The sequence below is a fragment of the Medicago sativa genome, chromosome 1, assembly GCF_051527215.1.
Source record: "Medicago sativa cultivar Bolivia chromosome 1, Bolivia_mono, whole genome shotgun sequence".
Lineage (NCBI taxonomy): Eukaryota > Viridiplantae > Streptophyta > Magnoliopsida > Fabales > Fabaceae > Medicago > Medicago sativa.
In genome coordinates, this window is record NC_140749.1 from 15,391,072 (window position 1) to 15,406,401 (window position 15,330).

The 15,330-nt window shown below is 34.5% G+C and overlaps 1 long non-coding RNA gene across 1 annotated transcript; it reads left to right on the plus strand.

The window, feature by feature from the left end:
* The first annotated feature begins 2,709 nt into the window (after positions 1–2,709).
* Positions 2,710–6,304, plus strand: LOC146953021 (uncharacterized). Its single transcript, XR_015026429.1, has 2 exons — positions 2,710–3,292; positions 6,023–6,304. It is a non-coding gene; the product is annotated as an uncharacterized LOC146953021 (long non-coding RNA).
* The last annotated feature ends 9,026 nt before the right edge of the window (positions 6,305–15,330 follow it).

The following is a 15,330-nucleotide window of genomic DNA, read 5'->3' on the forward strand; positions in this document are numbered from 1 at the left end:
GGTTAAGAAGAAAGATGGAAGCATGAGGTTGTGTGTGGATTATCGGCAGTTGAACAAGGTGACAATCAAGAATCGGTATCCGCTTCCGAGGATTGATGATTTGATGGATCAGTTGGTTGGTGCAGAAGTGTTCAGTAAGATTGATTTGAGGTCAGGATATCATCAGATTAGAGTAAAGGCGGAAGATATATCCAAAACTGCGTTCAGAACGAGGTATGGACACTATGAGTATTCTGTGATGCCATTTGGAGTGTCTAATGCGCCAGATGTCTTCATGGAGTATATGAATAGAATATTTCATCCTTTTCTGGACCGTTTTGTGGTGGTGTTTATAGATGATATTTTGGTGTATTCGAAGTCTGAAGAGGAGCATGCCGAGCATTTGAGGATTGTTTTGGGAGTCTTGAAGGAGAATAAGTTGTTTGCTAAGTTGTCGAAGTGTGAGTTTTGGTTGCGGGAAGTGAGTTTCCTTGGTCATGTGATTTCTAAAGGTGGTATTGTCGTGGATCCGTCGAAGGTTGATGCAGTGTTGCAGTGGGAATCACCTAAGTCTGTTTTTGAAGTTAGAAGCTTTCTTGGGTTGGCAGGTTATTATCGGAGGTTCATTGAGGGATTCTCTAAGTTGGCGTTGCCATTGACGCAGTTAACTCGGAAAGGGCAAGCGTATGTTTGGGATGCTAAGTGTGAGAAGAGTTTCCAAGAGTTGAAGAAGAGATTGACTTCAGCTCCAGTGTTGATTTTGCCGAATCCGAAGGAATCTTTTGTTGTGTATTGTGATGCTTCTAAGATGGGTCTTGGTGGTGTGCTTATGCAGAATCGTCAGGTTGTGGCTTATGCTTCAAGGCAGTTGAAAGTGCATGAGAAGAATTATCCGACTCACGATTTGGAATTAGCAGCCGTGGTGTATGTGTTGAAGATTTGGAGGCATTATCTGTATGGTTCTAAGTTTGAAGTGTTCAGTGATCACAAGAGTTTGAAGTACTTGTTCGACCAGAAGGAGTTGAATATGAGGCAAAGGAGATGGTTGGAGTATCTTAAGGATTTTGACTTCCAGTTGAGCTATCATCCTGGAAAGGCCAATGTTGTTGCTGATGCGTTGAGTAGGAAGTCGTTGCATATGTCTGCTTTGATGGTAAAAGAGTTAGAGTTGATTGAACAGTTTCGAGATTTGAGTTTGGTTAGTGAGTTGACACCGGATGGTGTGAGGTTGGGAATGTTGAAGCTGACAAGTAATATTCTGGAGGAGATCAAGAATGGTCAGAAGGAAGATTTGGAACTTGTAGATCGAGTGGTGTTGGTTAATCAAGGCAAAGGTGGAGACTTTAGATTGGATGAGAACGGTGTTTTGATGTTTCGTGATCGCGTTTGTGTGCCAAGTGTTCTTGAGCTTAAGAGACAGATTTTGGAAGAAGGTCATAGAAGTAGTTTGAGTATTCATCCAGGAGCGACTAAGATGTATCAAGATTTGAAGAGGTTGTTTTGGTGGCCTGGAATGAAGAAAGAGATCGCAGAGTTTGTGTATGCTTGTTTGGTTTGTCAGAAGTCTAAGATTGAACATCAGAAACCGTCAGGTTTGATGCAACCGTTGTTTGTGCCAGAGTGGAAGTGGGATAGTATATCAATAGACTTTGTTGGAGCGTTGCCAAAGACTGTTAAGGGTTTTGATTCTATTTGGGTGATTGTTGATCGATTGACGAAGTCGGCACATTTTGTTCCAATCAAGACCGGTATGTCTGTGACAAAGTTGGCTGAGATCTACATTGAGCAGATTGTTAGATTGCATGGTGTTCCTTCTAGTATTGTATCGGATCGGGATCCGAGGTTTACTTCTAAGTTTTGGGAGAGTTTGCAAGATGCTTTGGGAACTAAGTTGAGGTTGAGTTCTACTTATCATCCCAGACTGATGGTCAGACGGAGAGGACTATTCAGAGTTTGGAAGATTTGTTGAGAGCTTGTGTGTTGGAGCAAGGTGTCAGTTGGATTGAATGTTTACCGTTGATTGAGTTTACTTACAACAACAGTTTTCATTCTAGTATCGGGATGGCACCGTTTGAGGCTTTGTATGGTCGGAGGTGTAGAACTCCTTTGTGTTGGTATGAGTCAGGAGAGAGTGCTTTGTTAGGACCGGAAGTTGTGCAAGAGACGACCGAGAAGGTTAAGATGATTCAAGAGAAGATGAGAGCGTCTCAGAGTAGGCAGAAGAGTTATCATGATAAGAGGAGGAAAGACCTTGAGTTTCAGGTTGGTGATCATGTGTTCTTGAGAGTGAATCCTGTAACCGGTGTTGGTCGTGCTTTGAAGTGTCGGAAGTTGACTCCTCGTTTTGTTGGACCGTTTGAGATTATTGAGAAGGTTGGGGTTGTAGCGTATCGGATTGCGTTACCGCCATCTTTATCGAATCTTCATGATGTGTTTCATGTGTCTCAGTTGAGGAAGTATGTGTATGATGCGTCCCATGTGATTCAAGTGGATGATTTGGAAGTAAGGGATAATTTGACCGTTGAGACTTGGCCGGTTAGGATTGAGGATCGTGAAGTGAAGCGTTTGCGTGACAAGGAAGTCGTTTTGGTTAAAGTGATTTGGGTTGGACCAACCGGTGAGAGTGCCACTTGAGAATCGGAGAGTAGGATGAGGGTTGCGTATCCAGAGTTGTTTCCTTCAGGTAAATTTTCGAGGGCGAAAATTCTTTTTAGTGGGGGAGAGTTGTAACAGCCCGATTTTTCGCTAGATTTATCTTAATTATTTATTTGTGTTTGTTATATGTGCTCTTATGTGATTATCTGCCTCTGTGTGTATTTTTGGTTGGGATTCGTAGAATTCGGTGTTAGAAGGGTATTTTAGTCATTTTGGACTTAGGGGTAGTTTGGTCATTTTGAGAGTAGGGGTAATTTTGTAATTTTGGACGAGGATTATTTTTAATGTTTAGTAGGAGTATTATTTTACCAAGTTACTAGAGAGGGTGTAGTAATTATTTTAATTACCATTAAGTGACCGTTAGTGTTATAATTTACCATTAAGTGAGTAGTGACATTTGGGTGTTAGAATAGAAATGGGTTAGGCCCATTAAGGTTTAAGAGATAAGCCCAATTGAGTAGAGCTAGTATATAAACTCTAGTTGTTGGTGAAACTAGGTTTTACAAACATTTTATCATTTCATTTCATTTGAGAGAAGAGATAGAGATAGAGAGAAGAAAGGGTTTGAAGAGATTGAAGAGGAAGGCTAGAGCTAGAAGAGGGATTCATCATCTAGGAGCTAAATTGAGGCTTGGGTTAGAGAATCTTGGTGCTAGAGGTAAGAGGGTTAGATTTCAACCATAATTCATATCTTTTTCTCTTTACCCATTTTGTTAAATTGATGAATTGAATCTAATTGTTGTAAAATTCGTGCATAATTGTTGTTGTTATGTTTGAGAACATGATTTATATGATAATTGCATGTTAGTATGTGAATTAACATGTTTAAATGCATAGTTGTTGGTGCTTTGTGTTCTTGAGCAAGTTTGATGAGAAATGAAGTTGTGATAATGAATTGTGCATGAATTTGTGTTCATTAGTTGTTGTTATTGATTTGAAACACGTTGTTGTTGGATTGGTGCCTTGGGTATTAAGATTGATGATTGGATGAAGAGATTTTGGGTTGTTGTTGAAAGTTGAGGAAGTGATGATATTTTGGTGAATTTTGTTATGTTGATGAATTTGATGTGTTGATATGTTAATCTCAAAACTTATGCAAGTTTAAGTGTTTTGAAGTGTATGTGACCTATGAACATCTTTGGGATTGAGTTTTGGGGTTGGGATGATCAAAATTGGGATTTTGGGGTAAAAAGGGGTTGGAACCGTCACATTTTGAACTGCTGTGAAGCCCATAATCGGCCCCCGATTTGCCAAAATCGGCCACCGATTTCTGGGTTGATTTTCCAGTTTTGACTCGGGAAAAATCGGCCACCGATTTCCCAAAATCGGCGACCGATTTTGTCAGGAAAATCTGGGAAATATTCATGTTTTTCACCCTTTTTCGTTTTGAATTGGCTTTTGGTGTAAACATGAAAGTTGTAGATAATTTTGTTAGCTTTCCAATGGCATTGGTTTGACTTGAAAATGATATTTGGTTTTTGAGTTATGATGAAAATACTCCAAGGAGGTCTTAGAGACATTTTACGAAAAATCCGCATAACTATTTCTAAGTCGACCCAAACCTTATGGATTGCTTCTAAACTTCGAAACTTGAGTTTTATGAGTTCAATAAAGGTGTTTAATGGTATTTAAACTATGATGCGGTGAATCTAACTTGTTTTGATTTGAAAATGGAAATTTTTGTGAAAAGTGATAAAGGGAGACGAACTTTGTGATTTTTATGAATTCATCGTTTTTGGCCGATGAAATGCTTATGTAATCTCTACTTCACATATGTGTGACTTGAGAGGATACATGACATAGGCTATTGAACTCGTTTACTTGGTTTTGGCTTAGGTGCTCAATTATTTTCAATATTGTGATTTTGAGACGAACTTGATTGAAAATGATTTTTGAGAGCCAATTGCTTATGAACCCTTTATGATTAGATTGATATGATTATGAGATGATGTATGAATGGTTGTTGAGTGATGAATATGATGTTTGTGATCATATGTTGTATTTGTTCCTTTATTTGGATTGTAAGGAATTATGTGGAAGTGTGACAACTATATGTTGATTTATGTGGAAATGATTGATGATGTATATATGTGACAGCTATATGTTGATTGAATAGTGAATATTGTTGGTGATTGTATATATGTCAAGTGGTGGTGAATTGTTGTCGATGCATATATACTAATTGAATGATGATGAAAATGTTTGTGATATGTTGTTGTTGAACATGTTAAATGTTTATTGTTGGTGATGAGTTTATACATGCTAATTTGGATGTGATTGGAGAGGAATGCATGTATATACATATAGCCGTTGATTATGAGGAATTGTATGAAGTTGTTAAACTATATGATATAGTTGAATGTTGATGATAGCCGTTGATTTATAGCCGTTGATTATAGCCGTTGAATTGTTGTGAACATATGCATGGTGAAATGAGTCGTATGTTCATGCATCATATGTCGTGTCGGATGTTATATCCATATTGCCGTTGACCGGATACTTGTATCCATATTGCCGTTGATTATAGCCGTTGATAATGATGTTTTTGTTGCATCATAAGGTGACGACCTTGGAGGAGTTTGGTACCACATGCATCTAGAAGAGTCTAGAACATTGCATGCATTTGATTAGTTGATGAGTTGTGACATATTTGAATATGTGACTTGGTGAATTGTGCATGGGTGAAATTTGGTGAACGTTGAGATTATGTGGATTGATGTATATGTACATTGGTGGATTTTGTTGACGGTTGTGAATAATTGAACTATGTTCTAATTGCATGTCTTATTTGTTTGTGCTTATACACTTGGTGAATCAATTGATGATTGTTATTTTAATAATAATGATGAGGTGAGATTTGTATATGTATATATACATATATGATGTGGTGATGTTCTTTGATAATGATGATGGCTTGCTTATAACTTCGATATGATGAATTGTACTTGTTGAGATAACATGCTAGATGAGTAATGAAGTGAGTAATGTTTTCATTGATTGATGTTGATAAATGATGAGCTTTTGTTGATGACTTGATTAGAGGTTGAATATGCATGCTATGCTATGATAATCATCTGATAGCTTAAAATGTAAGTGATGGGGGATAATAATAATCATGTGATGCTAGTGTTCTAGGAGGGAGGGTTATGTATATGTGATACGTGTATGATACACTTGTTGATATGAACTTCGAATGATGATATGGAATGGTTTGAATGGTATGAGAATCATGAATACTGTGAATACATGTATGATTTGTTATTTTGTATTCTTGAATATATCCTTCATTTCCAATGTTCTTGTTTAAATCTTTTATGGATTATGATGATGTAATGCTAACCCTCAGTGGTCTGTGGTGGACCGCCTACCTCTCTGTATGGATGGGTAGACGGCGTGCAGGATGCTTAGTTGTTTGCTTGTTGATGCCGAGGAGTGGAGTTCCTCTTTTTCATGCAAGTGTCTAGATTAGGGCTCTGATCTAGGATAGTCTTTGCATGTTGTTTATTTGACTATGTATCTTGGAGTTGTTGATATATTCTGTTATTTGGGATTTGGAGAATACAATTGTATTTTGTTGAGATCTGGAGATGTTTTATGATTTTTAAGTATGTCCGCTGCTATGTTGTGTAACATGATCTTTATGCATGTATTGTATTGTGGTTTATTCGAAGACGTAGCATCTATTTCTAGAATACGTTAGTATATTCGCGCGTTTTACCGTTTATTAGAAATAGGGTGTTACAATTTTTAATCGCCCCATTTGGCAAAATGATTTTTAATCGCCCCATTTGGCACATGCATATGATTTGCCCTAAATGGCATATGAATAAGAATCGCCCTATTTGGACACTATTACATGCCATGCTATCAATGCAATGTATTATTTTCTTCAAAATCTTTATAGTTTTATATTCTCAAGCCAGCTTATTAATTTCACAAAATCACCACACCTCGAAATTTATAAAATTTCTTAAAACCTCTAAAGAAAAAATCAACAAACAATCACTTCAATCAACAAATTACCAATTTCATAACTAATCAATCATACTTATAATTACCAAAATTCACATATTCTTCAAAATCAATAACAAAAATTACTAAACAAAAATTCTTATATTTATTAATAACAATTAATCTTTTCACACATCCATTGAATCAAGAAGTATATAAAATTCAATATCATAACCTATTATTTTCATTTAAATCATGGTCAAGACTATAGCCCTTACCTCAAGAACTCTAAAGGCCCCAATGAAAGTATGCTAGGGGATTTGGAGCTTCAAGAGGAAACGAGAGTATTAGAAAAGAATCGTTGAAATGTCGTACCTTTAGCCATGCGCAAGTTATAGAGAGGAAGAAACTTAAGACTTTAGAATGGACAACATGATGACGATCCGTGTGAATCTTGGGTGATGTGGTTACGTGGAACACTACATGGTTAAAGGATCATCTTGGCCAATGTTTCAATTATTTAGGAGGGAGTATACTTAAATAATTATATAGAAAGAGGAAGAGGAAATCTGAATTATGCTTAGAGAGAACGAGAGAGATATATATACTGGCTTTGGTTGGTTTGATCAGTCTAGTACAAGGACTAAGTGATGATTTGTTCCTTTATTTTGGGGAGTGGGACGCAGATATAGGAGAAAGAGGGAGTAAGGTTGGCATGACTAAACTAACAGATAATTTTAGTCACCAAAAATAAGGTGGCGCACAACATAAGGAAAGAAGGAGTCAAGGTTTCACTTAGTTTCTATTGGCACACAGGGAATAAATGATTAATTGAGACTAAAGGCTTATTAACGTGCAACAAAAACTAAGGCTAATAACCATGAGAATAAAACTATCAATCTTACATTTAGTCACACGTTTATAATCTTACATTTAGTCACACGTTTATATTTTATCATTTTTTCTTCAAATTATTATTGTTTCATTTGAACCTATTAAAGTAACTCAAAATTGACCAATCAAAGCATATGACTAGATAAATAATAAATATAAGTAAAATTAAGGTTCTAACTAATTAGTAAAAAAATAATTAGTTAAAATTAAATATGTTAAAAAATATAGAGTGATATTATTTTCTTAAATTCTTTACACATAAAATATGTTGTTGAATAAATCATAAATCTAGAGAACTACTACAAAATATATATATATATATATATATATATATATATATATATATATATATATATATATATATATATATCGGGATGTTACAATATATATAATATTGGGATGTTACAATATTTATGCTACATATGTTTTGTAATATTCCTTCTGAAGGAAAAAATTGTTTATAAATATTATCGGAGGGAGTATTAGTCTCATTTCCTCAAAAAAAAAAAAAAAGTATCAATCTCATTTAGGTTTCTGTTACTTTAGATAATGTTAATCACACAATTCATCTTATGTAATTTACAAATAGTATTAAATCAAATATCAAATATCAACATAATTAACATATAATTTTTCCAGAGTTTTCAAGTACACAGCCGTAGGAAAGAAATTCGAGAGCATAAAGAATTCGGGAAAATGCCCACTTGAGAGTAAAAGGGTTTTCTGAACGGGGGTTGTGCTTCTTCTGAGTATAGATCAAAGAGGGTTATATGCATAAAAGTAACTAGATTCGATCTTAAATTAGCACTGATGGTTTGAAGAAATTAATATCAATAATTGAACATCTTCGAATGCATATTCATTGGAATGGTTGAATGGGCCTATAAAAGAAAGAAAAATGAATTCCTTCAAAAAAAAAAAAAAGAAAGAAGATGAAAAATGAATTTGAACATGAGAGAATCAATAAGGGGAAAAAAGTAAGGAGTGATTGTTTTATTTGTGAGAGTATATAGAATAAAGTGGGTTAGTGGTAATTTTATAGATTTATTGAAGGAGTTGAAGATTATTGGGTAATTATGCTACCAAAATATTAGACTAATTAAAAAAAATGTCACGACTATTTAAACTGTCTAATAAACCTTTTTTTCTTTGAAAAAAAATGTCTAATAAACAACTATTTTGTTATCTCATCATAACATGTCTATATTTTCTATTGTTAGATCCCACCAAAGTTCAAAAATGAAGAAATTTGATATAACAGAGGTTGAACAATATTTTTTGGCATGAAAGCGAGCGACATTTGAAAACTAAAATTTAAGATAAAATATTAAACAAATGACTCTGAAAAACTAACAAATCAAATTATCATAATGTTAGGACTTCCGTGAGAGCCTACATTGAGTTGTATAATCACATAAGAATAAGAGCAACCATACAAGTGAGATAAACATCACATCTTCTTTGAAAGTCTTAAGGCATTAGGTACATGAGTCATCTCATTTATATGTTACTCACATCTATTTTTGCATACAATGTTAAATTCTAACTCACACTAAACACATTAACATCTCTTCATTAAGTGTCAGACTCTCCGTATCTATGATGATACCACATAGAACGCTCTCGCTCCCCCACAAAGTTGAATTGGGATATTATACCACCATTGGGCTTTATTGGGGAGCCAACATTGGTATGGATCGACATGTTTGAGAAGGACAATCATAGAAGTGAGAATGATACCATATTTCATCCAAAATTCTTAGGTTTAAGTATATGAGTTTTCACTCTTTTGATGTTCAACCTGCACTTTTTTATCCAACGTTGGGCTTTAACTTATGTATGTTACATCACAATATTATCTCAAATTTTGCCGAAATTCTAGCCTGTGTTTGACACGGGTGTCCATACTAGTGAATCTTAAAGAGAATCATACAAACACTATAGTTGTCGTTAATTTCATTTTGGACAATACTCGTATTGCAACAATTACTACCACAATTTTGCCTTTTAATAGCACCAATACAATAGCGTTTTCAATAAAATGCTATTAAAAAGGCTACAGACGGTCCTATTAATAGCGCTTATGGAAAAACGCTATTATAAGCTGCTTATGAAAAAAAGAAAGGGGGGTTAGATATCGCTTGTTAGAAAACGCTATTATATTAATGCCCATTTATCAGCGGTTTTGGTGGAACGCTATCATATTGGTACCCCCTTTATTAGCGCTTTTGGAAAAGCGTTATTGTGTATATTAATGAATTAATTAATATAAGAAATAAGTGGAAAATAATTTTGTATTCCCACACTTATCAAAACTCAACACGCTCTCTCATCTTTCCTTCTCAACCATTCCTTCAACACTCAAATACCTCAATCGAACTCACCCATTAACACCAAGGTCACTTCAGTTCATCAACTAACTATCGTAATCATCAACTCACCACTCTCAATTCGTAAAACGCCACCACCGTCTTGCTCAACCCCTTCAAAACCCTAAATTTCTCTATTCTTTTTCTCCGCCAAACTCATAGAAACACCCAAAACTCACTTCTTCTTCTTCTTCTTGCTCACAATCGTCACCAAGAAACCCACCACCACAAAAGCCCTAAATTAAGCTACCAATCCCCAATTCGTTACACCTTCCTCAACATAAAACCCTTGTTTCATAAAATTATCATTATACAAGCTTCTGTTTTGGTATTTTTAGATTTGAGAAAAAGAAAGAGTTGTGCTCCATTGAAAGCTTTTGTTTTGCTTTTTCAAATTTGGCTCCTTGAAAGGTTGTTGAAAGGTTTCACTGTCAGATCTGAAAACGACGTTGTTGTCATCGATGGTCGTCCCGATCGTTATGTCAGCCCTTCCGTGGCACCTGTTTCAACATTACATGTATCCCTTCTGAGGTTTGTTATTCGTTCTTGTTTTTTGTTCTGTTTCTCAACTTCAATTTCGATTCAGTTCTGTTAGTTCGTTTAGATTTTATTTTATAACTTGTCATTTTGTTTTCAACAAAGTAAACTAGTGTTTGCTGTTGATTTTAATAAATAATTTGTAACTGTTTAGTTTTTGTTGTGTATTGCTTATATTGATTAAGTTAATGGAAATAGTTTTTTTGTTATTTTTTATTTGTGGAATCTGATGTGAGTTTATTCGAATGAGGTGTAGAGGGAACTTGATTGTTATTAGCATTGTTCTATGTCAGAATTGAGTGCAATTGAAATATGGACTGTTCTTGATTTGGGTCTAAGCACGCTTCTTAACTAGGATTATTAGCTGGATGGAAGAAAGTCTAATTTGTATACACTAAATTGCATTTTTTTTATTGTTAATTTACTTAGTTTTCCATAGATGCACTTGTAATTTGCTTAATCTAAAATGTCTAATTTTTTATACAATGTCAGTAGTGGCCCCTGTGCAAATTTGTGTGGGTCTAGTGTTAAACCTATAATACTTTTGGCTCACAACTTCAATAATTCTTGGAGATTTTCTTGGATAATTTGAATTCAGTGGCTAATGTCGTTGGATATCTATGTCATTATTATGATGTTGAACTTTTTTACTTTGTACTATGTGTAATTTTAGTAAGGTATATAACTATGTGAAGGTATATAAGCACTGACACGGACAATGAACACGACACTGACACACCAACACCGATAAAATTATGAGAAAATGATATAATCCAATGTAATCATAAGTGTCAGTGTTGGACACAACAAGTGTCGGACACTGTGACACACCTTCAATCATAAGTGTTAGTGGAAAAACCGAAGAAAATTTTGGTTTTCCATTTTGTTAGTATCGTGTTCGGAGATTTATAGAAATTTTATGATTCTTCTTGTAGGTAATTTTTTGACACATTGGAACAGGAAAAAGTAGTTTATCCCGAAAACTTTGCCTGGCATTCGAATATTTCACTAATGCAGTTGAGGAACAATCAAACACTAAAGAGGTGAGTCAAACACTAGAGAAGTTGTTGTTTGTCGATATGGTAACTTAACTAAATCTTTAAATTCAATATTTTTTAGTTTATCATCTATTACATGTTTTAGTTGTCTTATCTTTTACACAGCCCCCTCACTACACCCACAATACTATATATTTGTGGTTGAACAATGTTGAAGGGAAGAATTACGTCACAACTGGATCCTTTATGAAGGCGAGCCTGGTTTGGTTTGTGTTGATAGCTAGGTATTTTATTTTTTTTGTCAGGATCCATATGAATTATATGTTGTCAAAGGATTTGAGTGACTAATGCTAATTTATGATAATGTTGTGCGTAAAACAGATGGTAAACTTGAGTGATGTCTTTGATCTTTCTCTCATGTTTATAAGAAATCATTTGAGTCATTTATGTTTCTATTACGGGATATTATCCTTTTTCCATTGTATATTGATGAAAATTGTGTTAAGGAGTACTATCGTGTACTTCTTGTAATATTGAATACTGATGCAACTTCATATGGATACACTTCTTGTTTATTAGTGTCATTTATGAATAGAATGAGACGTGGAAAATTGATTGAAGCTCCTAGTATCACTTTTTTCAAAGTAGGTGTTCTTAAGTGTCACTATTTCATGCAAAATGTATTATACACTATAAAATTAAGAAATTATTAGTTTTCAGACTTGCTTACAACCTTTATATTAAGGACTATAAATAAGCTTATTTCACTAACTAAAGAGTTTTGGATGAAAATTATACATGTCCGGGTGAGAAGTTTGGTCTTTGAATGTGTTAGTACTCAAGAATGGATTCATGGACCTACTTTGGCAACCAAGCACTTTTATGGACATCGACATGTAATTATTAGTACAATTCTAGCTACTTCATTCTTTCTTGAGTTTTAGAATTCTAAGATAATCATTACTATTGAGTCAAAGAAAAAAAATATCATTAATATTATTCATTTATTTTAATGGTTTTGCTAAATTGAATGTAGCATAACAAAATTTTGATTGGTTTTTATTGACTATAGCAGATTGTGGCAATGAGTTTGAGGAATGAATTGCGTGGTCGACACCAAAACCTGGGAGATTGGTACAAGTACTTGAGCCAAGCAGCACTAGCCATCCATAACAATAGTAAGAATGCATTTCCTTTGATCATTACTAAGTTTGGATTTGACTAGATAGGTTCTTTACATGACCATAAACCAAAATCCAAGTCTCCTCCAAACTCATTAACAAATTCGAACTTTTGCACAGATAAAAAGTAAGACAAAAGTTATGGTGCATAAGTCATTTCCTTATGCACCATGCATAAGCATATCACAACCGTCAGATCAGGGAGGGACACGTGTTATAATCTTATCACATCTTCACCTTCTTATCTCTTTCCCCTAACGCCGTTCCGTCAAACCCTTTCCGTCTTCTCCGCCGTTAATCTCATGGCTTCTTGCGACGACGACGACGATAACAACCACCACTCTCACCACCACCACCTCCACCAAACCTTCGCACCTCACCACCACCACTTCAGCTCTTCCTCTCTCAACCGACCACCTCCACCACACCCTCCATCCTCCGTCCACCCCATTGCCGAAACAGATCGGAAAATAGTTGAACCGTCACCAGCTAACTACTCGCCGTCGCCGGTAAGCGACCAACATGTCTTTCGTTTTTCATTTCTTGCATCAACGCTTTTCATGCTTCAGCATTGTTTACAAATCACCTCAATCTGTTGTATCAATGAAAACTCCATTTTCAGATCTCTGTTTAATTTCCAATGCTGATGTTTTTGCACTGTTTTGATTCGATTCATTTCATAATCATGAGAATGAGATAATGATTTTATTCCGAAATCAATTAGCTTGTGCTGTAGGTGTACATATCTTCCACTTTGGTTTTTCATGTTGAAAAAATGGTAGATGAAGTGTGGGTTTTGTATTGTGTTGGTTATTGTTTTGATTTTGCTTTTGTTGTGCTTCATGGTAGAATGCTTGTTTTGTGTTTGATAAAATTCTGCAACCAAACTTTATGACACAATGTTTGTTTTCTGTTTAATAAAATGCTTCAATCAACCTTTATGGTACAATGCTTGATTTTTGTCTGATAAAATGCTTGAACCAAATTTTATTTACTTCTCTAATCTCAGCAATGTGATTCTCCTGCATCTATGTTCTTTAAATGTGTTTTGATTCTGCAAAATGAATGGATTTGTTTGTTCGAAATGCGATTATGTGTAAATTTTAGATTCGATATTAACTAAGTTGTTGGAAACTTAGGGTTGAAGAAATGGATATTTGTTCCTCGATGGTACAGAAGCCGATCAGTTTTCCGTCACACACAACCAAACTATTGCTGCTTCAACTCCAACAGTGGTGGCTATCAGAGACGAAAGGATACTTCTACTGCAGGAGCAGACATAAAGGTATCATTTCTGTTTGCATCGATAATATTGCATAGTCTGGTTTTAGATTGTTTGTTGTTAGTCGCAGATTTTGATTAATTTAAGATTAATTAAGCTCTGTGTCTTATATCTGCTTATAAATGATTTTTGCCTTATGTTCTTCTACTGCATGAGGCAAAGGATCCCTTTGATAGGATTGTTATAGATGGAAGACAGTTGGCCCTGATGGTATGATGTTCATGTTAATTTATGCCCGTGTCTAGTTTCCTTGGACAGGATTTTGCATAGTTTTCACATTTATGATCCTCTAGTTCTATAATGCTGCAATTTGGCATGGGAAATTTAGAATTGAACAAACAATGTGAAAACTAACCTTTCAGATTATTTTACTTGGTAATGTATGTGTTTAGTTGTTTGGGTGATTTATGTGTGTATAAGCTTCCCATTACATAGGAGAATATTATTTTACTTGGTAATGTATGTGTTTAGTTGTTTGGGTGATTTATGTGTGTATAAGCTTCCCATTACATAGGAGAAATATAACTTTTCATGTTTGAAGCAATATAATATAAAAACACAAGGAATCTTCACCTTCAGATTCATAGGACAAAAGTTCATTACTGGGTTTTTTCCTTGACTTTAGTTTACTAGGAATCCTCACCTTATCATGTCACTTTGGTTTCTGCTCTACCTCTGTCAGGACTTTCTACTTATGTTGCAAATATGGTTGTATGGATCATGTGCTTTGGTTTAAGCTTCTGAGTTTTTTAGATACACAGTGTATGTACTTAATAGTCTTAAATGTATGTACATATCTTTCTTAGATGTTGAAATGTAATTAATTTTATGGACTGCAATTCTGAACAAACTGCGTAAATTCTGGTTTTGTAGAAAGGAGATGGTGGTTGATGAAGCAACTGTAATTCAAGAATTCTTTAGAAATGAAGCTCTCTCAAAAGCATCTTTTTACTATGACATCCAAGTTGATGCTGCGGAAGACATAGCTAGCATTTTTGACATAGCTAGCATCCTTTAGGAGCACTTGTTGTGGAGCACTTTGTTATTGGAAATTATAACATTCACATTCTTTGTTGTTACGTATTCATGATTATAGGTTGTTACAAAACCCTTAGACAGTTAGTTTGGTTTCGCATAGAACACTAGCAAAACCATTGAACCATACTTATAGTTTCAGTAATTGTTTTTATTTAAAACCATTTATCAACAATAATTTTCACTATTCTTTTATTTTATTTACCATTTGACAATTATTTAATAGGTTATGAGTGTGTACTATTAAGTGGTTACTTAATAATGATTTTAATGTTTATCACTTTTTTTTTTATTACAAAACCATTAGACAATTATTTTGGTTTCACATTGAAAACTATCAAAATGTGTACTATTAAGTGGTTACATTGAAAACTAATTTTAATAAAATTGAACATTCTTGGGCCAAAAATTAAAAAAAAATGAACGGTATACTATGATAGATACTATAA